The 14,551-nt window shown below is 45.1% G+C and overlaps 1 protein-coding gene across 1 annotated transcript in view; it reads right to left on the minus strand.

The window, feature by feature from the left end:
- PMM1 (phosphomannomutase 1) overlaps positions 1-14,551 on the minus strand; it is a 43,082-nt gene that overhangs the window by 15,208 nt on the left and 13,323 nt on the right. The gene's annotated exons all lie outside the window — the stretch shown is intronic.

The following is a 14,551-nucleotide window of genomic DNA, read 5'->3' on the forward strand; positions in this document are numbered from 1 at the left end:
TTGTCTTACGAAGTACAAACATCTATTGAAATATATCTTTTAGATAGTGGCGACTGCCACTGAACAGGGGTGGCAGGGCGGGGGAGGGATAAAACAAAAAAAGAAAACCCTATCTGCTCCGAACGGAGACGGGTTCGTCTCCTCTGTCCTCATCTGGAAGAACACAGGCTCCCAGACTCCCCTCAGCCAATCACAACACTGCTGTCATCAGCATGAGAGCAGCATCATGATTGGTGAGCAGGCTGCTTCGGCGCTCACACAGGGAGTGGGACCCTGTGCACTTTCTCCTCCCTGCTGTGCAATACAGCTGGGAGGTAAAATGCAAAGTGCGCATGTCTGTTTGGCCGGCCCAACACGGCCAGAAAGACAGACATGTGCTCTTACGGTGCCACTCCTCCTCCAGCCCCCTTTAGCCCCGCCCAAACCTGGCTCAGCTAAAAATAAAATGGTAATAATGCTCCGTTATTATAATTGTATTTTTCTTTTCTGCTGCAAGCAGTGGGGCGACGCTCCTCCGCCTTTGTGGAGGAGCCGCTGCCGCTTTCACTTTCTCTTAAGTAGATCGCCTGAACAACCTGTGAAGTTTGCCTTTTTGCCCAAGGCTCCACCTTTGGTTTGTCTTGTCTTTTTACTAAAAACACTTAACACCTCCATTGATATCTAAGGGTAATATGGAGCCCACAGATCACGGTCTTTGATTCAGAATGACGATTTCAAGGAGGGTGGCGACAGGCTCCGTATAGAGCCCCTCATAGGGTTTTCACTTGGCCGGTTTTATACCACCAGTATTTTAATGTCCTGCTGGGACAAAATGAGGAAAATCACCTAAGCCAGTATTTTAAAATGTGTTCTACGGCTGCTCTAATGACCCCAAACGGATCATTAAGGTGAACAAAGACAGAAATGGCATGTTAAAAATGAATACAAATGACTTCATACAAAGTTCTACTTAAGATTTATGTCCAGGCCTTTGCAGAATCTTAAGACATGAACAGATGACCAGTACTTTTCACTAAGAAAGTTGGCAACTCTAGCCCCTTTCCACTGTCTGTAGGCTTGAACCTCACGAAAGCAGCCAAGGCATCTGTGTCTACATCACAGCTGAAGGAATGTTAAAAGATTGTTTGTGTGCACATCACGGGACATAGTAGACAGGCACTGGGTCACAAAAAAGAATGTGTGTGTATATCACAATTTACAAAATACCCTATATCCTTACTTCTTTTGATTAAAGCCGGTACCTTAATGTTCACTAACATGGAGTACAGTACTCAAACGGTAGATGAGAGCTCTTCACAAATAGTTGTTAAGAAAATTAGAAACAATAAGTGTTGTGGAGTGTGTGGGGACCCATAAAGAAAGTCTACAGTGCAGTGAGTGTTTGTACTATACAAAACGAGTGAGTCAGAATGCAGTTTCTAAGAAGAGGGAATCAGTTAGAGGGAAGCAATAAAGACTTTAGAGTCCGTATAATGGTAATAAAGAAAGCATGTTAAAAGAATGAGAAGGGTCTGTGCGAATTTCAGCAGGGACTCAGTGCCAAATTCAGGGAGCATTTCCAGAAAAGAATCAGGTGCTTCTAGGGGCAAGAATGCAGCACTTCGAAGCGAAGAATGGGCCCAAATAAAATGGATTTTTAGGCCAACTTGTGAGGGGTGCCACAGCCTTGTGAGTGATGCAAGCAACTTTGAATCTTCTTTTGGCTTCAATTGGGAGCCAGTTGAGGTTTAGGAGAATTAATATGATGCAATCGGAGCACTTGACTCAGGAAACTAGTCTTACCACAGTATTGAGAGGAGAGGTGGAGCCTGCATGTAGCGTACCTGGAGTCGGGCATGCATTCCACATTGGCCTCACTGCGGATCACGGCCGCGCTCTAAGGAAGAGCCCTGCCGCCTTGTGGAAGCCAGTCATTAAGAGTAAATTCTCAAGCTACTTTTTACTGACACTTTGAACACGAATCTCCTACTCCCTGCTCCCCGCAAGATAGAGCACAGAATGCGCTTCCATCAGCGCTGGTCTCTAAAACACTTCTGCTTTTATGCAATGATCACAAGGCTAGACAGACTGCAGCTCTTTGCAGATCAGCAGTCAGTCATTACCACTGATGCTGAAAACTGAGTTGCTTCCTTGAGATCCTATGTACAGAAATCACTGTGAAGGCATAATTGCGATCAAAAGCCCCTAAAATGCTATCCATCTAAGGAATGCTGACTTCACAAAAACTAACAAACTGAAGAGTAAGAAGACTGCCAGTCTGTTGTCAACTAAAAGATCCTAGTGTTTGAGGCTACAGAAAAATGCATTCAGCTTTTATTCCTAGAATTCAAAAAGTCATTACCAACCTGCAGCAAGATATTGTAAAAGGCTTAATGGAGTTAGACCAATGCTTAAGAAAAGCAGAGTAACGAATTGATCATATTGCAAACAATGTAACCGAGCAGGCACATGAACATGGCGAATTGTCCCCAAGAGTTAATGCACTTAAATGTCAATAAAAGGATCTTAATGACAACACAAAAGACTAGGAAAATCATTCCAGTATGAACAAGGTTTGCGTTCACAGAATTAAAAGCAGTTTGACCAACACAGAGCTGGAAGGCCACATTCAGGCTCCCTTCCGACATTTGATCTAAGCAACCAGTGACTGTCAAATCATCCTGGATTGCACTCATTGTGTTTTCTGTAATCCAGCTATGCAGAAAATTGGTTCCGAATGTCCTAACAAGAATCCACTTTTTTTCGACTGATGGAAGATATACCTTCAGGCTCTAGAAAATGGGACACAGTTCCATTCTACGGTGGCCCCATCACATTCTCCCCTCTGTCATCATCCACACAAGCAATACGAAGAGAGTTCAAAGGACAGTCATTGGTAAAGCCTACAGATCTCACCTTTGGGACTTATTGGCTTTGACAATGGTTTTTAGCGATGCTATGCATCAAAGCCAAAAAAGAATAAAAACAAGTCTATGATGCAGCAGTCTGTGTTATTTTGTAGGCACATGTGCCACAAATGCATCTGCCTCCAAAATGATACGGACACATTTTTTAAAATTTACAAGTCAAAGTTGAAATGGCCAATAAAAAGAAAAATATATACAAAACCGTTTCTTTTTATTAAGCGGGAAGTGGGAAAGCCAGACAAGGACAGAAGCAACACAGTGTCCGGGTAAGAAGAAGCAGCACAGGGGCATTGGTGAGGGGAAGCAACATGGTGGTAGCTTGTGGAGGAAAGCAACAGTGAGGACGTAGATGGGGGTCAAAGAAAAGCAAATGGGTGAAAAAGAGAGAGAACAACGTGGAGCATGGAGAAGCAAGCATGTGAGAGACAGACCAACGTCGAGCTGGAGGAAGAAGCACACAGGTAGAAAGCAAAGCAAGTGGGGAGATGCACACAAAGGTGAATGCATTGTGGATGGATGCGGGGGAGAAGTACATTAGGAGTAACATGGAGCCTGGAGGAGGGAACAGAATCACACTAGGTAGACAGCTGTCAAACACATGCATTCTTGTTGACTGCTTAAGACAAAAGAAAAATGTAGTTCCCTAAAAGTGAGCAGTGGATGGATACAAGTAAATTGACACTGCACCAGGGGAGGGACAGGCACAAGATGGACAAAGTAAGCCACTGAATAAGAAGCAGACAAATGAGAGTGACATTAAAGCCAACCAATGATAAGCAATGGGCAGTCTGCAAGTGCCTCTGTTCTTGGTAAGCCCACAATATGTCTTTCACAAATAGACAGCTGTGCTATCTGGTAGGGTACGCTGAAAAAACAATATTTATGGGGACATTTCATACTGGCAAGATTTTCTATTTCATCTGTCTTTCATTCTCAGTAAGTTAAAACTCTCTGTTAGATCACAAAGTGAGTGAGGCAAGGGAGAATCTGAACAGTGCAAATTCTGAGACACCCACAAATGCCGCCAAATAAATGAATGCAAATGGAAGAATTATGTGAAGAGTGGCAGAAACAGCATTCTAGAAGTGTCCAATGGGCAGTTAGTAATTTGAGACGTTAGCAAGAAAAAGGCTTCCATCAAGCCGAGGACACATCCAAGTTTTTTTTTTGCATTATATTTCGCAAACAGGCTCTTTACTGTCCACACATGGACCTTTGTTTTGTTTCAATCGTGCACTATATTTAGGAGACAAAATAGTTCCATTGCTCTAGCCATGTATCTTGCTTTGTTGATCAACTTCTGTGAGTGAGGGACAATGGAGACAGAAAAGCCTTTCAGTCGCAGCCCAAGTGCTTGTTGCTGTAATTTGGCGCAGTCCAAATATAAATTAATATATTTTCATTTGAAGCTTCGCTGTTTGTAGTTAGCATTTTGAGTTTCATGCTTTACAGTTTAGTTTTTAATTCAGTTCATGTCATGTAATGAAGAATGAGGGTGTTGGGGCAGGAATATCCCTTGCATGGTATACAGGCATGTTCCCCTTTCCAGAGTTCCCAACTGCATGTGTATCTCACAGTAATCTAGCATGCTCGCACATGCCTAAGTCTGTCTTTAACTCTGATAGTTCGAGAACCTAACCGGTGACCTGGAGGGGTACCCTAAGCGTACCCTAACGGTATAATAGAAGAGAGAGAATTACTATCCCTGTCCTGGCTGTAGTACAGAAAGCACTGGGTGCAGAATGCCGCATTTTGTGACTGATTGTGGGACCAGATCTTTTCACATGATTCAGCGAGTGTGAACTACTGGCTCTCCTGTATAAAGAACTACTGTTTGAATAGCCGAAACCTGGAGCTGACATACTGTGTATATGTCAAGTGTGTGTGCATGTGTGTAGTAGAAGTATAAATGTAGGACTGTCTGTGTACGAGTCTGAGTACTGAAGTCAATGGGATTCCTTTTGGATGCCCCTGGTTTAGCATGGCACAAGATTGAGGAAGAGGACATCTTCCACAGAGAGTGGGAGTGTATTGCCTGAATCCTGGAGATCCAGACACTGAAGCAACATTGATAGAGACAAAGCTACCTTTAGAAATTTTAAAAATGCTTTGCTAGAAGGGGGCTTCTAATTCTTCCTGAGGACTGCCATTTGGTAGATCGTTGGGCGGAAAAATGGGACTGCAAGTTCTGTTGTTTGCTTCTGAGTCAGGCCAGCCAGTTTGTCTATCCCTGATTACTACTTCAGTGAAGCTGATGATAACCAGGTGTAGAAATCTCACACTTCATTGTGCTCATGTTGTGAGTGCTCCAGCATGGAGGCAGCTTCACTGCTACCTGCTGTGAGAAACATCACTTAACCCCAAAGGCTGGGTCAAGAGAGCAGACAGAAGAGCACATGAAAGAGAACCACCCCACCAGTTCTTAATTTCAAACAATGGATCCACTCCCCATTTCTGGAAAGTGTGTATAAAAAGAGGATGTAAACCACTTTGTGGCAGTCTGAAGTTCTTCACAAGGAAGGGAGTACTCCCCATAGGTGTGGGGACATTAGCTGAAGTCTGCAGCTTGCTAGAGAGGCAGAGGGTCTAAGTGGCAATGAGAGTGCCTGGTCTGGTAAGAGGAGAGACTGTCCCCAAACGTCTATATGTCTCCACCGCTCAACCCTGTCATGGCTGAAGCTGCCTCAGTGTACTGATCGGCCTGGTCATGGCTGCAACTGCTTTGATGTTCATTTTGGACCAGTCAGGATAGCAAATGCCTCAAACTACTCGCAAGCCCATGATGAAGCCACAACTGCTATGACAGGCGCCTACACAGTGGTGCCAGTGCCCACAGACTCACGCAAGTGAGCCTTGGTGGCTAAGCTCAAAGCAGGCGAGGGCCCCACCCAGATTCGCCAGCAGCTGCTGTTGAACTACATGTGATCATCATGGGCCTCTGCCCACGGTGGGAGTGAACTGCTGAGTTTGCCCTAGAAGAGCATGAAGGACTATGCAACTGGATTACTATGCACTACACCACCAGAGGTAAGAACTTCAGCAAACAAGTAAACTGATTATGCATTTGACGTTTGGGAAAACAAAATCTGAAACTCATACTGCTGCTATAATTACTGGGAAAGGCACTGGTTTGGGCATTGAAGTTATTTTGTCTGTTGGTTGATTGATGAGCTCATGGCCCCACATTACCTCTCTAAGAAGCATGTGACTAGTTGCCCTCGCTGGCCCGATAATCAACTGTGGAGGGGATTGTACTTGCCCCAGTTTGCACAGACATAGTAGGACAGACCACAGCACATCAGTGGCAAACAACTTCAATCACCACCCATCATACTTGGGGCCCAGGATCAATGGTCTGACCTGTGGCCCCTGAATAGGCTCTGACAGAGGGTGCTAGTTGAGGGATATGCAAGGCAGAGGTGCAATGTGTCCACTCTATAGAATGATGATCACTCCGCTCTCATCTACACTACTTACTAAGACAGGTAGAGTTCCCTATAGCAACACTGCCTATATGATTTTGGCGGACATTCATTGCCCATGTTAATTGTCAACCCTCCTCATATCTATTTTCAATTATAGCTACGCTTGAGAAAGAGAATCTGATAATTGGAAGCAACCTTTATGCCATTCTGCATCCCATTAAAATGTAATCTATAGCTCGGCCTAGCTGCCAGCATGCACCACCCTCCCTCCAATGAGGTATGCCTGATCTTAATCTATTAGATGCATTGATGGCACAGTATTTAAGTGAAAGAGACTACACTTGTTTCTAGACAAGCAAAAAACTCTCACTAAGACAGATTCCTTTCTGGTCAGCAGAATGCAAATGGGCTCCATACTACTCTATAGCAGGACTTGGAGGCGAGGATTATGCCTTCTTTCTACATTTATTACAACAGCAGCCGCATCTTACAACTGAACAGTGAGAGAAACAAGAAGAAAAAAAACGTAATTTTCCATTGCCTTCAGGGAAAGAGAAGTTGCAACAAATCAGCCCGTAACCAATCAGCCGCTGCCATGCCGAATGACTCATGTCACTCCTCGCCGGTAGTCCTCTTTCTTCACTGCGCGCAGCTGTGACAGATGAGTATCGGACTCCGGTCCCCCCTTCATGCGTGTGCTCAATTTCTCTGTTGTGTCTGTAAGCAAGGCTTGTTCGTTGTTTATTCCAGCGGCCGCAGGAACGTTTTCCGCTCCTTTCGCAGCTGCTCCTCATAATTACATTCCTCTTCTGAGGACATCGGGCCAGGGAGACGCTCTCTGTCTATATATATATATATCACACCCTTGAGCCCGTTCCTGAACCGAAGGGCAATTTGTCTGCCTGACCCTGCTGGGCCTTGTAAAGACTGAGGACTAACTTTCCCTGTGGTGAGCCATATTATACATATGTTTCTAGGGCTCCTTCAAAGCCTTCACAGCCTTTCACTGAGGCCTTCTCTGCCTGTAGCTGTCAGATTCAATATCCCTTCAATAGCGCCTCGCTAAGAGCTCGGACAGGCTATTTACATTGCTGGGGACCCTCCTCCACTTAACCCTACTCCCTCTTGCCTGGTGGGTGGCCACCATCCTGTGCATATTTCCTAAGCATCAAGTACCTTCCTCACAAACCCCTTGGAGGAGTACGGGGATTATTATGAGGAGGAGGGGGATGTCCACTATTCGCCAATCACAGAGGAATTCTGTGACGCAGTAGATGCCTCCATAATTAAGGCGATCTCAGACGCAATGGCCCCTCTGGAGAAGAGACTCATGGATATGGCACAGCAGTGCATAAAACCCCTTGTACTGAGGAAAGACCTTCCGGGGCCTTTGGCCCAAGAACTTCTGGAGTCAGCCTCTGGCCCCCTTGATGAGAACCCGCGCGAATGCCAGCCAGATTCTGGGGTGGACCTGGATGCCTTTGCCAGGTTATAAAAGGTGTTCCTAGGGTCAAACTCCTTCACACCCCCAGACGTGCTCAATCCATCTGGTTCCAAGCATCACCGTGAGACGTGCCCCATTTACCTCTCAACTCCATCTTCCAATGATTCTCCTATGGGTTTGAGCGGTGATTCAGACCACGACCGGTCCTGGAGAGTCTCCTCCAACCCAACCACTGTGCCACAAACTGCTCCAGTGAACCCGCCTGCTGCTATCAGACCTACTAGACCCAGAAGAACTCATACACCCTTGTTCCTCGGAGTGGACCCTGGGTGACAAGAAGGTGAAGTATGTAGCCGGTAGGCTGCGCAAACCTCTTGACCAGAAGGTGAGAAACTGCCTGTGGGTGGAGTGCCCCTGTCCCTCTTTGGATGGAAAAGTGTCAGTCACGCCCGAGGTAGATGTGCATATAGCTACTTTTCTGACCAAGTACATTAAGGACCCTAAGAAGGCTATCGACCTCTCCTGGCAATCATGCCAGGACGAACTCCTGGGCATCACTGGCCCATTAGTGAAGATGTGTAATATGGCGGAGATCGCCAAAGTGTCCGGTGCCCTTATTTTCCCTGATGTCCTATCCCTATCTCCACAGAAAGGCGTAGGTCTCTGCTGATTAAAATTGATCCGAAAGTCAGAGAGTTAGCAACATCAGCAGTGGGCCAGGTAGAACAGGGTAGGCTCTTTGGTGACCTATTTGTCAGGGAGCCTGGAAAATTCGTGCCCACATTTAATTCACTTGACAAGACCCAATCCACTGTTCGGCGCATCTTAAATGTGTGTATTTTCTCTGGTAGGGGGTGCTCGGCTGGCCGATCCAACATCCCCACCTCCGGAAGGGGCCAGCCTTCCCCGCGAGGTCAGTGGCAGGACCCCTCGCATTTCGGGGGATTCTTCCCCACCAGAGGGCAGGCACACCACAGAGGCCACCGCAGTGGATCCCGCGGTGGAGGACTCAACTCCCGTTCCCACTGTGAGTTTTTCATTAATTTCCTGCAGTCGATTAGGGGGTCAACTATCTCAGTTTTCACACAATTGGCAGGCTCTGAAGTCCGATGCCTGGGTGCTCCAAACAGTGCAGGGGTTCCACATAGAGTTCTACGGGTTCCCTTTCCAGCCCGTTCCTCCCCTCCCCATCCTATTTAATGGGTGGGAGGCCCACCTTATTCAGCGGGAGGTTCAGGAACTCTAGTCCAAGGGGGCAATATGCCCTTCCACGCTTCACCCCTCCGGGTTTGTCAGCAATTTGTTTTTGGTCAGGAAGCAAGACGGAGGTCAGAGCCAGATGATCAACCTCTGGGAATTCAACGAGTGGGTGGTATTCTGCCATTTCCAGATGGAGGGCATTCACCTCTTTCACGACCTCCTGTCCCACAAACTAGATGGTACAGTTCGGCCTGAAGGACGATTATCTCACTGCCCCATTTTTCTGCCGCATCATCAGTTTCCCCAATTCCTATGTCAGGAACACATTTTCGATTCTCCTCTCTACTGTTCAGCCTATCCTCAGCCCGTGGTGTTTCATTCAAGTTTTGAATCCGGAGATAGAACATTTGTGGGCGTCCGGTGTTCGGATGATGGTGTACCTGGACGACATGCTTTTGAGGGACCAATGCCATCATTCTCTGTCCCGCTACCTTGAGATGGCAGTGGACCTGCTCCAGTCCCTAGGTTTTGTCATCAACCAGACGAAGTCAAGTTTAGTTCCTGCCTGCTTAACCACCTTTCTGGGTTTCGTGATTGATTCAGTGGCATCCACGCTCAGCCTTCCCTCGAGTAAGATGGCAAAAATTCAACACAAGTTGAGGACGACTCTGGCAAAACTGAGTACCTCCCTCTGCCAGATTGCCAGGGTGGTTGACCTGCTGTCATCCTCATTCCAGGCCATTTTTCCGGGCCCCCTCCACTTTCGGGCCTTGCAACGTTTGAAAGCACCTCACCTTTGACGCAGCCTCATGTACTTCCAGCACGTTTGCTTGTCAGACGAGACCAAAGAGGAGTTCCAGTGGTGGCTCTCCCATATGGAGGCATGGAACAGCCGGGCCATCTTAGGGTCTCAACCTGATCTTATCATCGAGTCCGATGCCAGTGGCTCCAGCTGGGGGGCACACTCTGGAGATTTCACCACCAGCGGAGGATAGTCTGCCGCAGAACAAAATCTGCATATAAATTGTCTGGAGCTGTTGCCGGGTTCCTCTGCGGTCAAATATTGGACCAAAGGACCGAGTGCAATTATGAGTCCTGCTGAAGATGGACAATGTGGCAGCAGTCCCCTCTATCAATCACCTAGGGGGTACAAAATCAAAGGCCCTCTCAGACCTGGTGAAGAACTTTTGACAGTACTGCCTAGACCACCATGTCTTGGTGACAGCAGAACACCTCCTGGGGACCGCAAACCAGGTGGAGGACTAGCAATCTCATCATCTCCAGAATTCCAGCTGGTGGAAGCTTTTTCTACCAATGTTCAAGCCCCCTCCTCCCGCGGGGCCCATTCACGATCTATATGTTTGCATCCTGTCTGGACCATCAACTTCCCCGGTACTTTAGCTGGAGACCAGACCCGGAAGCAGTAGCAACCAATGTCTTTCTCCAGGATTGGGTGGTGGAGCAGGGTTACACCTTTACCCCATTTTCCGTGATTATGCGATTGACAGTTCAGGTGCGCAGGCAAAAGTTGGAGTTGGTGGTGATCACCCCGGTGTGGTTTCCAGTTCTGGTGGACCTTTCTTGGGCTTCTCCGATCCTTCGACCCATCAGGGAATTCACCATCTGGTGACGAACGTCAGCCTCCAGCTTATGGCGTGGAGGATTACAGGTCACAATAGCAAGTCTCTGGCCTTTCGAGAGATACTGCGGATCTTCTCTCTCGAGCTTGGGCAGATGGTACAGTCAAGAGGTATCGGTCTCTCTGGTCTTGATGGATGGGTTGATGCCTGCAAAGGAGTCTGGATCCTGTGGGGTGGATATTACAACGTCCTGAATTTCCTTGGCCTCTTTAGCTGCGGGAGGAATAGCTTACAGGTCAATTAATACCTTCAGATCCGCAATCACTGCAGGTCATACCGTGATTAAGGACACCCCAGTAGGTGAACATTCTTTGGTTAATAAGTTATTAATGGGTATTTGTCTATCCCTTCCTCCGAAACCTACGTACTCACCCCTCTGAGATGTGAATAAAGTTTTAAACCTGTTGTCTTCATGGCCAGGTAACAAATACCTTCCTCCCAGACAGGTGTTGGCCAAGTTTGCTATCCTATTGTGTCTGATCTCCTGAGGGAGGGTGTCAGATGTCCCCACTATAGTATCTCACACCCTGTCAGATAGTGCCGCAGTGATACTCCACTTGGATCTAGTGCTATTAATTCACCCTTGTTGAAAACTTTGGTATACTAATGAAATCACTTTTGAGGTCAAGCCCCGATGGAAACTGTAAAGGAGATTTTAGGGAGTTATTTTAACGAAAACAATAATGGAAAAGTCACCTAGGGATACAATTGGAGATGTAGCAGTGAGAGGTGATCCAATAGCACAAACAGCAAAACTGAGGAGACTCTAAAAATTAAAAAGACCTTAACACAGGTAGAAGCACAGCACCAATAGAACTGGTCATAAAAACACATCAAGAATTTGAGGAAAGTCAGGGGGTCAATTGAAGCAATTGCTAACAAGAGATGCTGCTGGAAAAATGCCTTATGTCAACCAGAAATATTAGGAAAAGAGGATAGGCCTGATTATCTTCTTCCCTTCTTGCTCAAGAAACTCCAAAAGAGATATTTTATTAATGTCATAACCAACACAACAGCCAATCATTTCAGACACATAAGAAATAATTCAAGTATTTAATTTCGTATTACCTCTTCCTTTGCTTTGGCTTACAGGACAAAAAATAAAGTTGCATCCCTTTTCCCTGATGAAACTCCTGTTACTGCTGCCAAAATCACAATGGCTAGTGTTATTAAATAGCAAAGAGGCAGGACCAAATTGATTCACTGTATCATTTCATAGAGCTTACCAAGAATTACCAGGTGGCACACTACCAACATTTTACTCTATTTCCTAACTTACCAGTCAGTCACCAAAACCATACAGAATATACATTTTTAAAAACTTTTAAAACATGACAAAGACCCCACTGCTCCACGTCTTATAGGCCCATTGTAATACAACTTCTGTACTTGGATACGTGGGTGAGATGACAGCACCACCCTTTCAAGGAAGATCTACACCCAACAGGGTTTAAAACAAGGGTGTGTCCTGGTGCTGCACCCTTTTAATCTGTTTTTGGATGATTTGTCATAAGTACTTGATGCAGTAAACTCTCACCCAGCTGACCTGGGATGTCTACATATCTCAAACTTGTTATATGTGGATGATGTCATACTTCTTAGCCAAACTAAAGTCAGCTTGCAGTGCCTCACTGACAAACAATCAAGTTACGCAATAGAGAATTGCATGACTACTAACCACAAAAAAAACAAGGTCATGGTGATAAAAACAGGAAACAGAACAAGTTATACAGGCAGCTACATGACCAACAGTTAGAATGCGTAAATGAGCATAAATATCTAGGTGTTCTATTTGATGACAAATGCACCTTTCTTTCCCATAAGCAGGAGCTACAACGGAAGGCATCTCCTTAACAGGAGCTTTTCAAACTTTAATGAGATCTGTTGTCCATGCCAATCTTTGAACTTCTGCTAAAAAGCTGTCACTGCTAAGCTATTTTCAACTTTAAGATATGGCAGTAAAGCCCTTTGCAGGCGGGACGAAGCAGTTCTTGACACAATTATCTCAAAAAACATACAGGTGACTCTTGAGCCGGCCTGCCAATGCCTCACCTGCTCAAATTAGGCTGACGTTTGGGTTGCTAAAGCAATCAATGCCAAGGAAGGGAGCTCATCTTAAAACTGAGCACGTAAGCTGACAAATCTTTAAATAAAACCTTATGATTAGAAATATCAAGAAACCAAACCATCCCAGCCAGGTCATACCTAAAACCTACTATTAACACCTTGATCACTATGGGACCTTAATGTATCTACTGTCATTTTCAAAACGTTAATTAATTACTCAATGAGGAAGCTCTCAGCGGCCCAACTAGCATGTGGAGTACCCTCTTCAATCTTTACATTAGCTACCTCATTTGATTACTTGGTGACATGAATAGTAGAATATATAACTACGCTGATGACCCTCAGCTACTTTTTAAACTGAATGGCTCCTTTGCCTCTCAGGAACTTTATTTACCAGGACTGGTTGGGCAGTAACTTTCTAAAACGAACTGCTGAAAAAAATGAATTTGTTATTCTAAGTAACAAACTTGGCCTTCTGAGATGGGGGTACCCCCACCACAAAAAAAAAAAAAAAATATATAACACAAAGCTTAGGCGTTACCATTGACAGTGAGCTCACTTTGAAACCCGAGATCCTGATGCTCAGGAAAATTTAAAAAACATATACCTAGGTTTCTTGCTCAAGATGCCTTAATCTTGGTGGTTATGACATTAATAACCGCCTGGCTTGACTATGCCAACTCTTTATATACCGGCCTTCCTAAAAATCAGTTACATAAGCTTCAGATCCTATAGAATCAGGCAGCTAGGCTTAGCTTTGAAGAACCAAAGAATTGCCATATCACCGCTTTATCAAGGGATCTTCTTTGGCCGCCTTTGGAACAAAGGATCATATTCAAAGTCTGCTGCATCACTTTTAAAGCTCTACTGGGTGAGGGAACCGCAATTATTAAAACATGAGTTGAAAGCTATATTCCTAGTAAGAAACTATGCTCATATCCTACAATCTATTCATCATCCCTAAATGTAACAGGAAATGGGTGGGTGGAACTGGGTTTTCTGTACAAGCCACTAAAGCCTGGAATTCCTTGCCTCCAACAATAAGCCTCCGGACTGATTTCTCAAAGATCAGGAAATAATTTAAGAGTTGGCTGTTTAGGCAAGGCTATCATTCACCATGGTCTGCGAATTAGCACTTTAGCCAGGCTTTGTGACTTTTTTACTTCTTCCTTAGTGCCAAGAAACTGTACAGTGTATGTGCACTCTAGAAGTGTCTTCTAACATAACACAATATTTGGGCAGGACGACCAGCAATACTTAACTAAAATCCTTGCAAAAACATGTCTTAGTACAAACATGATAACATACGTTTTAGCCAGTTTTGTAGATCCTTCGGCCAAATCAAGGCAAATACTAAATATTACCCAACATCACTTGCTATCTAGAATCACGAGACAGGGGTACGCACGGTCTCCTCTCTATACGCACAAACTATGAAGCCACTCATTCAATACATAAAAATAATCCTAACGTAGCTGGAGTCAAAGTGAAATACACATATTAGTCCTGTCTGTCGAGAATGCACTGTCTTTTAAAACATGAATGGAGAGAAGCTGATTCGGCATCAAAGGTACTTCGCACATCCTGACCATTCTACAGAAGTATACTTTATTTGAAACGGCGTCCTTCCCTGGAGGTACACATGCAGTTGATGACATCTGAATGCACGTAATAAATTATATATTTGTGTTAAGCATGTTGTACTGTTATAATACGTGATTTATATTCGCTGTGGCCTATCAGCCTGAGCCAAATAAAGATGTTAAAAAATGTGGAACTCGAAAGTGTTCACTATACCGGGGAAAATAAGCACAGATGCTGAGAGTAAATTACTTGTGTTGTTTAGAAGGAATAAAAAACACGAAACGT

Source organism: Pleurodeles waltl, chromosome 4_2 (genome assembly GCF_031143425.1).
Source record: "Pleurodeles waltl isolate 20211129_DDA chromosome 4_2, aPleWal1.hap1.20221129, whole genome shotgun sequence".
NCBI lineage: Eukaryota > Metazoa > Chordata > Amphibia > Caudata > Salamandridae > Pleurodeles > Pleurodeles waltl.